The sequence below is a fragment of the Dendropsophus ebraccatus genome, chromosome 2 (genome assembly GCF_027789765.1).
Source record: "Dendropsophus ebraccatus isolate aDenEbr1 chromosome 2, aDenEbr1.pat, whole genome shotgun sequence".
NCBI lineage: Eukaryota > Metazoa > Chordata > Amphibia > Anura > Hylidae > Dendropsophus > Dendropsophus ebraccatus.
In genome coordinates, this window is record NC_091455.1 from 47,578,081 (window position 1) to 47,598,014 (window position 19,934).

At 41.1% G+C, this 19,934-nt stretch overlaps 1 long non-coding RNA gene across 1 annotated transcript; it reads left to right on the forward strand.

Annotated features, from left to right (window-relative positions):
- The first annotated feature begins 564 nt into the window (after nt 1-564).
- On the forward strand, nt 565-19,447 carry LOC138784411 (uncharacterized). Its single transcript, XR_011361837.1, has 5 exons — nt 565-656; nt 9,459-9,681; nt 14,909-14,983; nt 16,444-16,618; nt 19,296-19,447. It is a non-coding gene; the product is annotated as an uncharacterized lncRNA (long non-coding RNA).
- Nucleotides 19,448-19,934: the final 487 nt, after the last annotated feature.

The window sequence follows — 19,934 nt, forward strand, 5'->3', positions numbered from 1 at the left end:
ACCTAGCAGGGGGAAGAAAAGTCCAACTAGCTGGATCAATACATGGAAAGTGAACAGTAGTAGATTGAGCAGACAACAAGCAGTCATGCTTAAAGGGGCTATCCAGCTCTCCAATATACATATTATATGCTGTCCCCTGCTGTCTGCCAGTAGCGGATTATAATAGGTCCATTTTGGGCAGTAGCCCGGGGCCCTGAGCTCCTAGGGGGCCCATGGTCACCCAAAAAGACTTATACTTTTAGTGGTGTATTGTCTCCTGGATACAGTTCCGCCATGATTTACAAAAAAATTGCTGCTTTTTTACCCCAGTTTTGCACAAATAAGGGCATCACGACATTATCTATCCTGTACTCTTAGCACCACACTAGTGTTACCATAGTTACAGTGTAGTGGGGGGCCTAGGCTTGGTGAACAGCCCAGGGCCTATGGTAAACTTAATCCACCCCAGCTGTCTGCAGTTGCTGTTACTTCCGAGGCAAGCTTGTCTCAAGAGTGACAGCTTGCTCAGCCAATCACTAACTGAGACGGGACAGCGCTGCGTCCAGGGACTGGCTGAGCGAGCTGTTACTCCCGAGACAAGCTCGTCTTGGAAATAACAGCTACAGGCAGTGCAGGACACCAGCAACTGCATCGGGACAGCAAGGAAGCATGGAGAGGTAATAATAAGCCAAACATATATAAAACGTGATTTCTTCTCTTTGATAGTTACAATGATATATGGCAACTGTTGAACACAAATGATCAGCTCCATTCATTTCATGTAATGTATAGATTTACTGTCAGTACAAGGTTTTGTTTACAGCCAGTTCATATGATAAATTGCAATGTTCCCAAGGTACTGCAAGAGAAATAAGTGTGCACAAAATAAAAGTATTCTTGGATTCTTTTCAAAGTTATTGTTACAAAAAAACTCAATGTCAATTATATAAAAGACAGTACAGCATGTTTACAAGCACATTTACATATAATGTTCTCATTTGTACCTCCGTTACAAAGCAATTTTCCATAAATCAGTAGCGCAAGCTAAGTGTAGAAACTTTATCATATTTTACTAGAGAAAAATAAACTATTTTCTTTTCTTCCCTTTCACCGCCACCTTAACTGTTCACTCACTAAAAAAATTTCTAGAAGAATTTGTAGGCAGATTGTCAATTTCACTGAGAGATCAGGTTACAGCTGCTTACAGAAGTCTATGGGGAGAGGAAAGATGAAGTAGAAGTAGAGATCTGGAACAGGGAGAGGCTGGGAGAAACACTAACATGACTGCAGCTTTTAGTAAGTGTTTTATCTTGCCTCTACAGGATTCACAAGCTACATTCCTCTTAAAAGAGCAATGTAGTTTTATTTTTTAAATCAACTGGTGCCAGAAAGGTATGTACTGTAGATTTATAAATAACCTCTTTTTTTCTGTTTAAAAAAAAAAGAAACCTTCCAGTACTGATCTACTTTATATCCTGCAGGAAGTGGTGTATTCATTCAACCAGACACAGTGCTCTCCACCGCCACCTCTGTCTGTGACAGGAACTGGCCAGAACAGTACTAAATCCATATTAGTGATGAGGGTGGAGATGTGCACGGGCGTGAGCGGGGATGATCAGCAGAATCCGCAGCGAGTGATCAGTGTGAACATACTCTAAGGCTGGGTTCACACTACGTATATTTCAGTCAGTATTGTGGTCCTCATATTGCAACCAAAACCAGGAGTGGATTAAATACGCAGAAAGGCTCTGTTCACACAATGTTGAAATTGAGTGGATGGACGTTATTTAATGGCAAATATTTGCTGGTATTTTAAAACAACGGCTGTTGTATTGAAATAATGGCCGTTATTTACTGTTATATGGCGGCCATCCACTCAATTTCAACATTGTGTGAACAGAGCCTTTCTGTGTTTTTAATCCACTCCTGGTTTTGGTTGCAATACTGACTGAAATATACTGACTGAAAAATACATATACTGACTGAAATATACGTAGTGTGAACAATTTCCACACAGCTGCTTTTTTGTATAAATTTGTCACAGAAAAATAGAGGAGCAGGAATGTCCTCTGTATATATATGTAGGGCAGCTTCTGCCATGAAGCGGACTGAGTATTCTACCTCATGCGGCAGATTCTGCGGTCCTGGATGGGGCGTCATAATTTTTCCCGCTGCTGTCATTTTTGTTTAACCTAACAAAAATGACAGCAGCCAGGGCCCCACTCTGCAGCCGCTCCCCTCTATACCTGCCGCCCACGCTCATCGCTGTCACCACGTCCCCCTTGGCTTGATCCTTGACATCACCTGGCAGCTGTCATCTCCCGCCGTGTCTTCACTCTGTGCTTTGGTGAGTACATGGGGGTCGTGCCGGAGGGTGATCATGAGCTGCACCACTGCCACTGCTTGTCGCATGGGAGGGGGGGCTTAGTGATGATAGGGCAGTTAGCTAGTTGCGGTGGGTGGGGGGGGTGTAGGCCTAGGTTTTGCGATGGGGCGGCAGAAACCCTAGGATCAGCCCTGTATCCGTGCTTCTGTTGTCTCCTCCTCCCTCTCTCACTCCTTGTAGACTTTAATAAGCAGCTGTAACTGCTCTCTCAGTGGAGCTCAAAATCCATCTTTTCTCTGCTCTCCAGATTCTATTACTGATTTCCAAGATGGAAGATGGAAGAATATTTCTGTATTAAAGTGACTCTGCACCCACAATCTGAACCCCCCAAACCGCTTGTAGCATCAGATAGCTGCTTTTAATCCAAGATCTGTCCTGGGGTCCGTTCAGCAGGTGATGCAGTTATTGTCCTAAAAACAACTTTTAAACTTGCAGCCTTGTGCCCAACGGCTGTGGCCTAGGTTGTGTATGCATTAGGCTGGCACTACCTCTCTGTCCCTCCTCCCCGCTCTCTTCATCATAAGGAATGCTCCAGGCAGATTGTCTAATATTCATCAGCTGTGTCAGCATGGCACATGGGCTGGATCGGTAAGGCACCTGTGTAGTTTTTACTGCAGAAAAAAGGGGAAAATGGTGAAGAGGGTGAGGAGGAGGGACTGAGAGGTTGTGCCAGCTCTAAGGTTAGGGCACAGATACTCTAGGCCACGGCTGTTGGGCACAGGGCTGCAAGTTTTAAAGTTGTTTTTTAGGACAATAACTGCATCACCTACCAAACCGACCCCAGGACAGATCTTGGATTAAAAGCAGCTATCCGAAGGTACAAATGGTTTGAGGGGGGACAGATTGTGGGTACAGAGTTGCTTTAAGATATGTAGATAGTTCCCTACGTTTGCTTGTAAAGTTTATTTCTGGAAAGCTGTTTAGAATGGGAGGTACACTTTTACCAAGATGAAAACTGTTACTACATTGTTACTTATTTTGAATCATGTTTTATAATCCCTTACCATCTACAGCTGCAGTAAGTTTCTGAGCTCACATCCCTTGACATTCCCAATAGGGTCAATGTCTTCATAGAGCCTGCACTGGTGGTCAGCTTTTCTGTAAGTGCCTTCTGTACACCAGGTGCTGTAGAGCAGCGTTTCCCAACCGGGGTGCCGCGGCACACTGGTGTGCCGTGAGAACCCGCCAGCTGTGCCGCGGGATCCCGGTCGGAAATTAGAAACTGTCCCTTTAATATCCCTAGAAGCTGCGGCCGCGCAGCTTCTAGGGATATGCCGATGGATTGATGTTCCGCCCGCTCACACAGTGAGCGGGCGAAACATTCAATCGCGCACAATGTCAGAGCAGGACCTGTCAGCGTCCTGCTCTGACATTGACTCCCATAGGCCGCGGCACTTCATGCCAGCAGCCTATGGGAGGCCGGGACGTGACCTCTCCGGCAGGCGTGATGATGTGACGTCATCACGCCTGCCGGAGGTTCAGTCGCCGCGGCTCACAGGACGGAGCCTGAAGAGGAGGGAGAACACACAGCGCCGATTAGGTGAGTATGATGGTTTGTTGTTTTGTTTTTTTTAAAACTATTGGTGCATATTCTCATACTGCAGGGGGCATTATATGGGGGCATACTGCAGGGGGCATTATATGGGGGCATACTGCAGGGGGCATTAATATATGGGGGCATACTGCAGGGGGCATTATATGGGGGCATACTGCAGGGGGCATTATATGGGGGCATACTGCAGGGGGCATTAATATATGGGGGCATACTGCAGGGGGCATTATATGGGGGCATACTGCAGGGGGCATTATATGGGGCATACTGCAGGGGGCATTAATATATGGGGGCATACTGCAGGGGGCATTAATATATGGGGGCATACTGCAGGGGGCATTATATGGGGGCATACTGCAGGGGGCATTAATATATGGGGGCATACTGCAGGGGGCATTATATGGGGGCATACTGCAGGGGGCATTATATGGGGCATACTGCAGGGGGCATTAATATATGGGGGCATACTGCAGAGGGCATTATTAATATATGGGGACATACTGCAGGGGGCATTATTAATATATGGGGGCATACTGCAGAGGGCATTATTAATATATGGGGGCATACTGCAGAGGGCATTATTAATATATGGGGGCATACTGCAGGGGGCATTATTATTATATGGGGGCATACTGCAGGGGGCATTATTATTATATGGGGCATACTGCAGGGGGCATTATTATTATTATATGGGGGCATACTGCAGGGGGCATTATTATTATATGGGGGCATACTGCAGGGGGCATTATTATTATATGGGGCATACTGCAGGGGGCATTATTATTATTATATGGGGGCATACTGCAGGGGGCATTATTATTATATGGGGGCATACTGCAGGGGGCATTATTACTGTATGAGGGCAAAGCAGGGGGCACTTGTACTCTGGCCTCATGGCCATAGTACGTCTCATTGTACCCCTTTATACTGCAGTTATATGAGCCACATAATTATCAGCACCATATACTGTGGCTATACAGTGCACATCACCACAGTATATGGTGCTGATAATTATGTGCTCATATACGTGGGACTGTATGTATGAGTTTTCATGGGACTGTTATATATATATATATATATATATATATATATATATATATATATATGGGAATACATGGCACTGTATGTATGAGGTTACATGGGATTGTATATATGAGGGGGTTATCCTTTTTTATTTCACTTTTTTTAAAATGAATAATTTATTGAAAGGATCTCTGCCCGGCATATGTCACTCTTGAGGGCTTAAAAAGCAGCTCTTGTGGTGATAAGAAGCTGATTTAAAACCCCCAAGAGTGAACTCCGTGAACTATATGTATAATATGTACTGTTTTAGTGTCATTTTGTGCCATTTTGGTTGGTGGTGTGCCCCGGGATTTTTTAAGTATAAAAAGTGTGCCGCGGCTCAAAAAAGGTTGAAAATCACTGCTGTAGAGTAATAACAATGTATATAAGCTGCAATGAATATGTCTGTCAACAGATTGTTGACTGGTTTGGATAGTAACAAGCAGAAACTGCTGACAGCTTGGGGCTATATTACATGCTATAATTAAGGGCTAAGGATAAGTAAATGAGTAGATTGGTAAAGCTACTGAAATCTAATATAAGTAATAGCTAACTATCAACTTCTCTCTCTACCTCTTCTCTGCCATGTCCGCAGTTGACTTAAAACAACTCTTTTGTTTATCGTGTGCCTTTTAATTTACCTATTTTCAAATATTTTAATATCTACGGTCTCTGTCATTGTTCAACAATACTGTTATGCACAGACGGCGAGCCTGCTGTCTTGGTGTCTCAAGAGACTTCCACCTGTCCCTGGATATGATAATCACTGTATAAATCAGGCCAGCTTTACAGAAAATATCCATTGCACCTGACCTTACCTTCCTAGTAGCACAAATAGTATATAATCTCCTATAAAACAATCTAAATCCATTATATAGGGGTCAATGCTGTTGCACGTTGAAGAATACAATGGAATCCTTGTAGGGTGACTTTATTACAGGATCTGCATAAACACAATGTAACGTGTTGTCTTGTTTAGTAGAGAGCCATAATTTAAGCATGAGGGATGCTATTTACACCTCTTAGACACAGAGGCCAAGGTATAGATAATATATGCACATCAGTTGTCCATAGGTCAGACATAAGGTCCCCATGGTCATCTGTCAGGAACTGAATTGAAACAAAGAGCACACCCGGGATTTACAACGCGTCATTGGTCCTGAATATATACTCAACCAGACAACCGATTAATGTCCAGGATCCCTCTATCTAATAAGTATGATTCATGGTCATGTAATAAAAATATACACGGATATGCATTTAACAAATTGACTTGTGCAAGAAATGACTACAGGCTTATAAATTGGCTACTGAAGATGGATGATGATTGAAGGGTATTGATTGAAAGTGAATTAAAGTCACAAAGATATTGTTTATTGGTCCCCACAGACTATTCATATATACATTGTGCTACTGGTCTGATCATTTTATTGTCACAGATAAATAGCAATTGTTGCTTGTGAAAAATGACAGATGTAAAAATGTAGGGTTAGGAGGGCTTTCGAGCAGCTCCAAAATTTTTATTTGGATCAGTTTCCCCCCCCCCCCCCCAATGTTTTCTTGTGCATGTAAAAACCTTCCAAATGGACAGCCTGGATAGAAGGACTTCAGCAGTGCTTAGTTTTTGAAAATATCAGACTTAAATGTAGATCCTGTACTGGCGCACCAGTCCAGCATTCCTGTCTCCAGTGTCTAATCAGTCATCTGTGCCTAAACTACCGACCAAGGGACCTACATGTTGCTGTGGGTCATGAAGGAGCCTTTCTCTACCACAGAGAATACCACTCAATATAGCTGCACTTGCATTGGAAGACCGTAGCTTACAAGAGTGCGGTCCTTGTGGTGGCTACCCACTACTCAACTCTTTGGTGGTAGGTTGGCCAAGGACCACACAAAGCTCCAACATTTCTAGGTGGCTACAGAGTACCCTCTTTATCTTTGTCTCTGGACCAGCTAGATATCCACATTAGCTTAGAGGCAAGAGCTGACAGAAGACAGTAGAGAAATACAGGTTACCACAGGGCAACTCTCCATATTACCAGGCAGCTCTTCTCCATCGATTTTGTCCCACCTTGCTATGTGCACACTTTGTTTTAGTGGAAATTTTCCCTTAACAGATTGGCTAAAGACTAGTGGTGAGCAGATCTATGAGCATTGCCGAACCCAAACAATTTGACACTACTGAAGACCATATTCTTTCTTTCTTACATCAGCCCCTCTACACAAATGTCTCTCTCTGGAGGTTCCCTCACTCCAGCTACAGCCCAGCAGCAGGGAGCTCTTCAAGCCATGTCCACCACTGCTTACCACACTCACTTCCAAGCACCAGTCACACCCATTTTTGGGCTGTTGGACATCCTAAGTCTCTACATATCTCCCTGACAAATTTCTTCAAAAACTGTAGGTAAGATCCCTAGAGGAACTGATGTTGTTCTGAAGGCAAAGGACGGTCACATCAAATATTGACCTGATATAGAATCTTCTTTAGTTTATTCACTTTCCATTTTGTTAATTGATAAAAATAAACTATTAACACTTCTATTTTTTAATGCATTTTGACTGTGCAGCATTTTTTCCACACCTTTCTCAAATTATTACAATTCACAAAGTTAGTTCTGGTAACAAACACTACTAACATTCCTCATATAAAATCTACTGTAAGTAAAGAATGCAAGTTACGAAGTCAACAAGGCAAATTCCAGCTTTGAATCTGTCCATTTAAATAGATCGAATGACGCAAAACAAGTAACAATGAGACTTCATAGTAAAACCTGGAATGGAGCCCCACCCCACCATATCTATCTTTAGCAGGGAGCTCAGCCCATGAAAAGCTCATGGTTATTTTGGTCCCCACTGTGTCCCCTGTGTATTTTCCTCTTTCCTTGATGTCTCAGCATTTAGATTTCCGCAGTCCCTTTTGCCCTTATCATGCATTGTAATCACCTGGAGATGGCCCCCTCAGCTGCCAACTCCCTTAATACTTGCTATGTTTGCCACATTGCATTTTTGTCCATGGATGCTCCCTACTCCATCTCACTTTATCTTCTCCCATGAGTATATTATAATAATGAACACACACAATGTAAATGAATCACAATATTGTGACACAATATCTATTTTGTAAAACAAATAAATTTTTCCAAAACCATTTAAAAAAAATTGCAGATGCCATAGTTAGTGTTGAGCGGACTTGCCTAACTGTTCAGGTTCAGCAACATTCTCCAAACTTGAACACTCAGCATTTGACTCCAGGCAGCTGGAGAAGTTTGAAGCCACCATGGGGAGCCCTGGAAAACATAGATTCAGCCTTAGGCTATATCCATGTTTTCCTGGTAACCCTAGGGTGACATTGAACATGCCCAACATATATAGCAATTCTCTAGTACATGAATTACAGCTACAACTAGTACATGATTTGTAATAGACACAACAGGTTGATGTCCCAGTTGTTTTGACATGGTGCACATCTTTATTATTGTATTGCACTTTTCCATGTTTTAGTGTCACAAAGATTCTTCGGGGTAAGGTGCTTTTGTATGGGTCCCTGCTGGTGGTCCAGAGAAAATGTTTATGGTCACGATGAGGTTCCTACCCTCACGCAACACAGCTCTACCTAATGAGAGATTGAGGGCCTAGCTAGACATTAGAATTCAGATGTTTTTAAGCTTTGATGAAGAGAATCCACTTGTCCGTGGCCCCTGTGAGGATGTATGATTTAGGGTCAAGGAATAGGTCAAGAGCCCTTCTGCTTTATAAGTGGGGCTTGTGATACATTTCATCCTAGAGTGCATTATTTTGTTGCACGCTACAATTTTTCCAACTTGATGGGGGGCATCTAGCAACCAGATTCCACCTTTAATTTTCCAAAGAGTCTGTGAGGAATGAAAAGGTGGAATCTGATTGGTTGCTAGGGGCAACAGTCAGTTTCACTTTACACCATGTTTGATAAATCTCCTCCGAGATTTTTTTTATTTTTTATTTTTTTTTAAGATTAGTCTCCAGACAACGCAAGCATAGAACTGCCCACATGGAACAAAAAATTTACTAAAATGGTCTCTGTCATTTCAAACAGCTTTGCTTCATGTGATAGGCTATGTGATTTTTTAAAGACTTATAAATTGCTGCATTTACCAACAATGACTACTTACCCCAGTGCAATTCTGTCACTAATAATGTTGACCAGATCTCTCAAAATGTTCAGGTTCGGCAACGTTATCCGAAAACGAATGCTCAACGTTTGATTCCCTGTGGTTGCAGCAGTTGAATGCCGCCCCAGGGAGTCCTCGAAAACATAAATAAAGCCATAGGCTAATCACTAGTGAAAGCTGGATCAAGACAGATCACATAAAGTGAGGTGAGGCTTAGCATGTGCTATGGGCATTAGAGGGGGAGAGAGCTTGGGCTGTGTAACCCCAAGCTGAATGAACCAGATGATTGACACTGTTCCTAATTCAATGTTTTTCTTTCATCTCCTACCAGCCATGAAGACCAAGACAGCTGATGGGTTGATATAAGAAGACTATGCAGGTTTTTTTTAAAAAATCTTTCAAAATGCAGGGCCTTTAAGGTGCCCATACATCTACAATACGAATGATAATTTATCTTTCTCTCTTGATTTCCCCATATACATGAACATCTACCATGGCTGAACATTCATGTATTGTGCATGGAAAGAGGAGGGTTGAAGGGGTATTCCGCTAAGGTAAGATACATGTTAAATCAACCCCCCCCCCCCTCCCCTCCGAAGACTAACAATTCCTTCCAAACTTGTTATTACCCTTTAAGTTTCATTCCCCCAGTTCTAAACCTGCTGCTTTGTGCTGAAGAGATGTTGTTTTCTCCATCTCTGCTCTGATCTCCTCTCTTTCGATACACCTCTGTCGACAAGTGTCCCTGGCCTGCTGTCTCTGTACTTTGTAATGCCCGGAGGGTTAATCTGAGGCCAAGCTGCTGGTTACCTCACTGTGATTAACCTTTCCGGCATTACAGAGTGCAGAGACAGACGGCCAGGAACACTGTCTACTGGTGCTGTCTCGTGACAGAGATAAGAGCGGACAGAGAGAACAGCTCACACACAGTTTTCTGTGTCTTCAGCACAAAGTAGATTTGATAATAACCTGTCATGTACATGAATAAAAAAAAAAATCACCTCTGTTTCTCTGTAAACCCATTTGCAGAGTACTCTATATTTACATGTGTGTGGTTCTGCCAGGAGGTTATTGGCCATGTTGCGCATTTCCACATTTTATAGGCTCTCTCCTTGACCACACCAAACGTATACTAAATTGCATACACTGTACTTTGTTACAGGTTTTCATTGCCAAATCACAAAACACTAAAACTTTGCAGCATATCTGCCACATACGGTATTACTTTGAGACAATGGGTATTTGCAGCTGGAGAAAATACTTTATATATAAATCTGTTACTGATGACACTTCAGTTCCTACATTTAAACACAATTTTCAGCTGCTGCAGGTGCAAAACTACAGACATGTATATCATCTTCAACAGTTCACCTGTTTTACTCATTTGAATAATGCACAGATGATATTCACCATATCATAGACTACATTTGCAAAGTAAATTACCAGATACCATTTTTACTTCTAAATATTGTCCTGAAATAGCCTTCTATGTGTTGTTTTTGTGTGCAGCTGCTATCTTCTCGTGCCATAGAAGGCGTTTTACTTGACTGAATACACAAGAGTGGTGATACTTTGTTTTCCTATGGGATTAAAGTGGATCTGTCATCACACTATACAACTCTATTAGCCAAAATAAAACAAAAAATATTCGATCGTGTTGCCGATAGGAGTGATCAGAGAATACATCTGACAAAGTTTATGAATCTGATGTAATCTTAAAGGGGTTATCCAGCATTAAAAAAAACATAGCCACTTTCTTCCAGAGACAGCACAACCCTTGTCTCCAGTTCAGGTGCAGGTTTTGCAACTCAGTTCCATTGAAGTGAATGGGGCTTAATTGCAAACCACACCTGAACTGGAGACAACTGGAGTGGTGTTGTCACTGGAAGAAAGTGGCTATGTTTTTCTAATGCTGGATAACCCCTTTAAATAAAGCCTTCCCCACCTATCCCTTCCTTTCTTAGCAGTGGTTGATAGGCAGTTGTTAATTGGCATACAGGACAGCCTGTCCATCACTGTGAGGAGGACAGTATACATGTAACAATGCTAGCAAACTCTGGTACCCAGTACTCAGATACCTCTAGGACTTACAATAGAGTTGAATAGTTTAAAAAGCATTCATGTGCAAGAAAAATACAAAAGAAACACATGAAATTTGGTAAGTAACCAGGACAAGATTGGAAACTCCAAGAAATGACTGCAACTGGAGATGATGGAAAACTGGTTCAGTTCAGTTGAGTGTGTTCAGTGAGTTGGTTAAAACATGTATGTGGAGATGCAACCAGCGACACTCAGCTCTTCTTGTAGATATATTATATACACTAAGCAGTGCTAGACACTACAAGAGAGAGAAAATTCGGGTTTAATCCTAGCCCACGCCGAGAACCACTCCACAAAGTGCAGGGCAGTATCCTACAACCCAAGAGGAACTATCCTGGATAGCTACCAGACTAGCCTTGACTAGCTACCAGAAGGTCTACATATTCTATCTAGCAGTGCAAGTTAGCTGGGAAGACTTTGACACTTCATCCAGGTAACCAAGGCTGGGGCTTGTATCACCCTATTAGGATGAGTACCTCAACACTGCAGGAAGTCAGACCCTAGTCTCAACAGGTACAAGTAGCTCTCTCACTCTCAAGTATTCTTCTAAAGTTCCGGCAGAGCACAGTACTACATTGGGTTAGGACTCCCTTGACAAACTCCTCTCCTCTACGCTACTACGCAAGACACCACAGCAGGAGGTGCACTGGCATTTACTCAGGGGATGGCTGCACAAAACTTCATGGGTGGTCAAAGATGAGAGGAAAGCCTTGATTTATAGCATGGATCATCTTCAGTAGGCTAACTGGCTTAGCTAAAAGGTAAATTTCTCTTCTGCACATAGCACATGCTAAGCACCGTCCCGCTTCCTGTATTCTGTCCTGTGACATAATTTCTCCAAAACAGGCAATGTATAGCAGATTGCTGGGCTGTATGACCCTAATGGCCAAGACTTTACAACTAATTGTAGGAGATAAAACTCAAAGAAGAAAAGTTGCCCAAGCTTCCTTTCCTGACAAAATAAACTTCTCTTTCTGCTTAATAGCTCACATCTGTCACACTATAACGGCCCTTCCTGATCCGTCTTCTAGTTATCTCCTCAATATCTCACAGCACGTGGTCCCCTCTGATGATGCTGTCTTTTCCACAGCTACACTCAACTGGGTCTCAGTTCTAGTTCTGTCGATCCCGGGCTTATATGAGGAGCTCATTTACATATTTCCGCCCACTTCCTTTAGCTATGTCCCTGATAGTAAGTCTTAGATGATATATTTATCATGACTGAAACAACTTAGTGAGCTTATAATTTATCGTCATATAATATATACCTGAGCTACAACTAGTTATCCTAGATATGACCAGGCCAAATATCTAATTTGCAGATGCATCTTGTATACCAGTGGTTGGACAGTGGCTTGTTTTCCAAAAACAGGTCCATTTAGTGCTTACAATGCATACTGTAATAACCCTGTTCCAGATTCAAAGCTGCATTAATATGCCCATTCTGTATGATATTAAATGTATTCATGCCTATGAAAGGTTAGTCTTCATTTATAAATTGTTCTCCGTTCAGCAGCGAGCACATCCCGCCCCGATGTTCTAGCAGCTGCTTCCAGCAGTCTTTCACCATTCCATTATGCATTCTGTTTGATAAAGAATTTACAACATATGTTCCTGTTGATTGAACATGTTATAAAGACGTGAAATGCTGGACATGGAAAATTACTACGCAAGCAATGTCCCACGCAGATTTTAGAAAGTGGTGACATTCGTTTTACACACATGAACATTTTTAACTCGGGGTATTGTTCATATAAGAAAAGATATTTCCCTTGTCTGAACCGGTATTACTTCAAGTGCTTGTACAGAATAGTAATGTTTATGTAGTGGTAACATATCCCACAATGCTATACAATACAGAGGGAACATGTACCAACATAATCATATAGTAACAAGCTCATTATAAAGAAACAAAGGAGCCAGAGATTTGGTAACAAGAGCTATGAGGAGACACAAGAGGAGGGAAAGAATGCCGAATTATGATGAAAAGAAGCAAGCTCCCCTATGGGCAGTATGTCTAGTAAGTGACACTTACCTGATAAAGTTTTGATGAGAAATAAAAGTTTGTCAAAGCCTTCAAGCCTTTGAGGAGGATGCAGTTTTCTAAGGAAATCAATGGGTGTAGTTGTCTCGACTTTTAAAAGATACTCTAAAAGGATCAAATCCTGGGTCTATGGCGAAAGTACTCTGTAACAGATAAATATGGATGTCCAGAGCTTGTCACATGTTGACCCGTGGCTTCTTTCAAAACATAGGAGCCAGGTGGTGATCCAGAGACCATGGTGGTGGTGGGGGGTCGTGGGGGGCACAGAGGTCAAACCCCCCACAATCTCTATCCTGTGGATGGGGGGCAAGTAGTTTTTAATCTTAAAACCCCTTTAAGTATGTTATACAAACTGAGAAGGTGCCATGTACATGTTATATTACTAACTGCAATAGTCTTTATTAAAAAAATTGGCTGCACGTCTATGCCTCCGTTCACACAGCAGGTTGCACGCTGCATGTGGCTTAAGTACAGACAAAAAAACAGAAGATGCAACAGCAACCTACAGGTGCAAGTGCCTACCGTATATACTCCCCCTGGTGTACACATGATAAAAACCTGCTCTATAGATATTAAAAATTGAGAATCTTAGCAAATTATTTGAAGAAACAAAGTGTACCATGTCACCACGTTAAGGTTTCCTCAGAGACATGGTCCTACTCTAAAATTTTTATACTAGCAAGGGCCTCTCCTAGGCTAAATAAGCCTAAAATTGGGCAGATAGGAGCCAAATCTCTACTTATACCACCCGTGAGACATGGGCGGAGTGCAAGCCAATAGGAGGTAGCCACACCCCCTACATACAACAGAAAAAAAGGAAAAATTGGCAGCACATCTATGTTCACACTGCAGCTTGCATGCTGCATGTGGTACAGACAACAAAACTGAAAGTGCAACAGCAACCTACAGGTGCAAGTGCTTACCGTAAATATTCCTGGGGGGAGTCTTTCTGGTTTTTTTTTGTCTATATTTAAGCCACATGCAGCGCGCAACCTGCAGTGTGAACAAAGGCATAGAGGTGCTGCAAATTTTCCCTTTTTTTCTGTTGTATGTGGGGTGTGTGGCTACCTCATGTTGGTGGGTGGTATAAATAGAGATTTGGCTTCTATTTGTCCAGTTGTAGGCTTATTTAGCCCAGGAGAGGCCATTGCTTGTGTGAAAATGCTAAAGTAGGACCATGTCTCTGAGGACACCTTAACAACGTGGTGACATGGTACACTCTGTTTGATCAAATAGTTTGCCAAGATCCTCACCTGGGGGAGTATATACAGTAAGCACCTGTAGGTTGCTGTTGCACTTTGTTTTGTTTTTTGCATAAAAAAGAGAAGCATCCTCAAATTAAGCTAGCTTAACATGGCCGTGGTACAGGCACTTTTTAGGTTCCACATTATGGCCTAATAACAGTTCTACTAAGCTGAACCTAGATAGAGCCATAGCATATGTGGCTTTCTATTAAGTCTTTTCCTTTTCATAGTCACAAAGAGACCTTTCTAGAAAACAAGAATCTCATGCGTAGTTATTCTATTTAGCTACATGTCCTCAGATTTTTCTAGGTTGACATCATTCATGATATAAGTCCAAGAAAACTTTACTTGTATAATTGTCCATGGTTATCTATTTATCTTCCTATTTTTAAGAAAAAAAAATCTTCATTTGGCTGATAAGCATGTCATGGAAGATGTCTACATCAATAAGTCATCCTTCAGCAACAGGTCAGTCAATTACCTATTCATTTACTATTGCTGCACAGTTCATAGATTAGTTTTTTTAATCAATAATATAGATACTGGAAGTTCAATACGTATTGTCCATTCCAATAAAGAGATTTTCTTATCTTTGTTGAAACTTTGTTGTCAAGTTGAGAATTTTTGCATTCATTCAGCAACTTTACTTCCTCCTACTCCTAATATTTTGCTCCCCCCCCCCATACATTACTGACAGCTCGTTCTCTTGATCACAGACCACCACTATGTGGTCTTCCTGGTGCATACTGTATATAGCTATAATGTCAATGTATAGAGAAGTATATATATACCAGTCAGACCACTTTTTTTTTAACAGAGTTGTGGTCTGTAACCTAGGCAATGAACTTTTGACCAGATCTACAAAGTTAACTGTATTAGTTAAATTAGCTGAATGGAAGGAAAAATAAAATGTTAACAAGTAAATTTAAACATTAATAAATAATTGATGAAATTGATAATTGATACATTTTTTAAAAAAGTTTAAAAAAGTTTATTCACAAATATCGGCCCTTTTGCCTGGCAATTGTATTGTCAATCCTAGACACCCAAGTGTGCCAAGTGTCCGGGTGACAAACATGGCGAGTGCCTTACATTCTTGGAGTTGCAACATCCTTGCCTCAGCAAATAAGGTTTTAGTACTTAGATGGTGTGTTGTAACATTACCAACATCTACTGGTTTTCTTTACAGAGCTAATTATAATTACTGATATGACTTGTGTCCTAAAGTAATACCACATATGCCATATATCTATTATTTACTGATTATTCTCAATGTCAAGCTGGTGGTACATTACTTTGGTTTATCTGACTAGACTATCTAGATTCTCCTAAAACAGAAACTCAATTTTTTAGAGAGTCGTTTTTTCAATTAGAAAAATATGTTCATTTTGGCCTAAACTTTCTTTACAAATGCCCCCCCCCCCCCCCCAATTACTTCCCAATTTCATTGGTCATCCACCACTTATGGTAAGATCTAAGCCAGCCTTAAATATCTAAGCAAGTCTTAAAACTGCAACAGGGCTTCTCAATAAGTTGGCATAATACTGTTCCTCTTTTTCTCATGCTTTACTTAAAGTTGCACCCAAGAAAGCACCCAACAATCTGCCCACTCAGACAGTGTAATGACTCCCTCTGGAGAGTAAGAGAAGTGCTCCCACTTCTCAATATTTAGTGCAAAGGCCTAACATTCAAAAATAAATAAATAAACATAGAAGTTGCTACAGTGCAGGTTTGCAGGACTATAGGGGTCTCATGACCCCCAACACAACAGGCACTTTAAAGTGTTATAACTTTAAAAACCTAAATCAAGAGTAGATGTGATCTAAAGCAAGTTTGCAATTTACTTTCATTATTTTCTTTTTTGTAATCATGGAAAATATGGCACTTCCTGTGTTCTGACTCTTTTTTTTCAAATAATCTAAACACAGGAAAATCCTGTGTTTCCCAGGCCATCTGAGCGCTCACAGAGGAGGCAGTCATGTAATTGATGGACACATTGAGCCGAGACTCTCTGTACTGGTCAGACCTCCTGCCTTTAGTGTCTTTTTTTCAACCAGCACAAGACTAAAAAGCTGCCTTCAGGAGACTGGACCTGGATTTCTGGTAAGTTCAGCTTTGTTTTACAGCATGATTAAAAAAAAAAAAAATGTATAATGCAAACTTGCTTTATATCACATCTACTGTTGATTTAGATTTTGAAAGGTATAATGACAGTGACACTTTACAAACAAAATGATATTGTCCCTGCAACCTCAAGATATTAAAAGATTGTTCATAATTTGCAAACAAGCTCATTATGCTGTCACTACATGGCAAAACTAATGGTGCTTTTCCACGAAACGATAATTGCCCCGATCGCACGATTAACGATCTCGGAGTAACGATTTTTTTCATAACGATCAGCGTTTAAACGGTACGATATATCATACGGAAAATTAGTTTTGCGATCGTTTTGCGATCCTTAAGCCGATCTAACACATTGGTTAAATCGGCGAACGACTGTTCACACGGAACGATCTGCGTTTTTTTTGCGAACGACGAACGACGATTTGATAACATGTTGAAAGATCAAAATGAACGATTTCTCGTTCGTCGTTTGATCGTTCGCTGCGTTTACACGTACAATTATCGTTCAAATTCGATCATTAGCGCGCAAATTCGCACGATGGTCGTTACGTGTAAACTCACCATTAGAAGCCAGCCTTTAAGACATGTTAACGTATAACAATATAATATTCTGAGGAATCTCAAAGTAATTGTCAGTCCCACCTACAGCTTTATCGATATTTACTTTAAAAAAAAAGAATATGTTCCTATATCCTAAATATCAGCTAGTAGTGCATATTGTACCTGGTGATCAGTATCTTTATGTTCTCTAGTTTTATTTTTTTTTATTTATTTATTTCTATTATTTGTCTGGTTCTCTGGTTCTACTGAGACCATTTTGTCTATTTTTAGTGAGCCCTTCACATATATCTAGTGCTATGTAACTCTCTAGTATTTTTTATGACAGTCTGGCTTCTTCTCTCATAGTTCACTATCTCAATTACTTCCTTCAATGTTAAGGGCTTGAATAGTCCATTTGAATGCAGTATGCTTTGGCACAAAGCCCTTAAATCACAGGCTGATGATTTTTGGCTCAAGAGACCTATTTTATTTAAGACAAGCATCTGATCCAAACTTTCCTACTATTTTTCTTGCCTCTGATCATAATGAAAAAGAAAATTGGGAGTTCTCCGACTCTATTTCCAACCCAGTGAGCTGTTTTCTTATTATTGTCTGCGGTTTTAGTAATGCTCTAGTTGCATTAGTCAATGTATATTTCCCTAACAAGAGGCAGTAGATTTTTTTTTCTCATGTCTTAAATATAGTTAATAAAATGAGAAGAAGCACATTTATAAATAGAAGAATTTAATTTATAGACCCTTCTCTTTGTTCGTCTTCACTTTCCAAATCTCCATCTACAATAATCTTTTTGCTAAAAAAAAGATTTATACAGAGCCAAAAAGCTGCACTTTAGGAGCACGATTTGGCACTGGAAAAAAGGGGGTTGTCCGGGGAGCAGAAGATGGCAGAAGCCCCGGGTCTCACTTCCTGAGATTACACATCTTGTAAGTCAGCCTTCTGAAATATGAAGGGGTGGGGTTAAAAGAGAAGTTCGGCCAGACTCTTTTTTTCAAATTATTTTTAGCAAGTGCTCCTTCCCCGCTCCAGCACTAGTGGCCACATACTACCACTCCAGTGCATGGGTCACCGGCCGCTTCCTGGTCTGAGCGGGGACCTGGGTTGTAACATGTGAAGTCTGCTCAGCCAGTCAGCGGCAGAGGTGGGACTACGGCTGCTTACTGACTGACTGGACCACACACGTCACAACTTGGGCCCCTAATCAGACAAGGAAGCGGCTGGGAACCAGAGTGGCAGTATGTGGCCACTAGCACTGGAGCGGGGGAAGAAAGAGCATGTTATTTCTTTTAATCTTCCCCTCCCCAGCACAAAAAAAAAATAAATAAAAAAAATAAAAAATATCGGTCTGGCTGAACTTCTCCTTTAAGTCGCAATCATTGCATGCAGGTGAAACTACGTCTGCATGTGATGTCCAATAGCTGCACGGTGTCTCTAATATATTGACTACACATAATGATTAAGACTTAGGGCCCTATTCCACTGGACGATTATCGTTCAGATTATCGTTAAATCGTTCGAATCTAAACGATAATCGTTCAGTTGAAATGCAGTTAACGATTAACGACCGAACAAGAAATCGTTGATTGCTTTATAAGACCTGGACCTATTTTTATCGTTGCTCGTTCCCAAAACTTTCGCAAATCGTTCGCATTGAATAAGACATCGTTCGGTCGTTTGCAATAGATACGAACACAATAGCGAAGAAATAGCGAATAAAAAAAAGATCGCAATTACGATCATAAGTAACGATTATCGTTCCATGGAAATGAGAGAACGTTTTCAGGTCTTTCGCAATAGCGGTCATTTGAGATTGTTAATCGTTAACGATTATGCAAACGATAATCGTCCGGTGGAATAGGGCCCTTAGCCTCCGCACCCATGTCTCGGGATGGAGGGGGGAAGTTTCAGCTCCAGGAAGCAGAAGACTTTAGCTATGAATGACACCATTAATTCCTGCAAGATGTCGAATGTCTCATCTAGTGTAATATGTTGGATAAAACCTTTTTGGGCTTTAGCCTTTGCCTTTATTGTATTATATGCATCATTCATCATGCTATTTTTCCAGACCCGACATTGACATTCTTTTTTTTTCTAGGGGCTAAAAGTCTATCCCTAAAGTAAGCTGCAGTTATATCATAGCAATGTTGATGAAGATAAGTAATAGAAGAAAAAGAAGGAAATCGTCTGACCTCCGGCCATGATGGAAGCATCAGATTCTCATACTATATGCATCGTGTTCTTGGTGACCCCGTGACATTTATATATCAGACTCTGTGTGCTGCAGCTCATAAAATATGAGTTTCCTGAAGATGTTCAACTTCTCTTTCTTACAAAACATCTGAGCCTATAGCCCTCTCCTTGCTACTGACTTCTAGCAGTCTTACATTTCAGGCAAGGAGGTGCATTATCCCATGTATAAATATCACATTAATCATGTATGACTCACACTTCTGGAGCTTCATTCACAGCTCAATGACAGTTGTTTCATAACAACTAGCTTCTCGGTGACATTGTCAAGGTAGAGTATTCCTTTACTCCTTCTGGTCTCATCTTCAAGAATCTCTATCTAGGAAGATTCTCATCAGCCTGTGAGTGAAGAAAACAAACTTTTACATGATTATTTACCTGTTAAATAATGTATCCGAGGTAGATCACAAGCTTAGGGCACATATAAAAAATTACTGTTTTGTTACCAATTTTGTGTCTGCTAAAATAGTGCAAATGTTATTACATG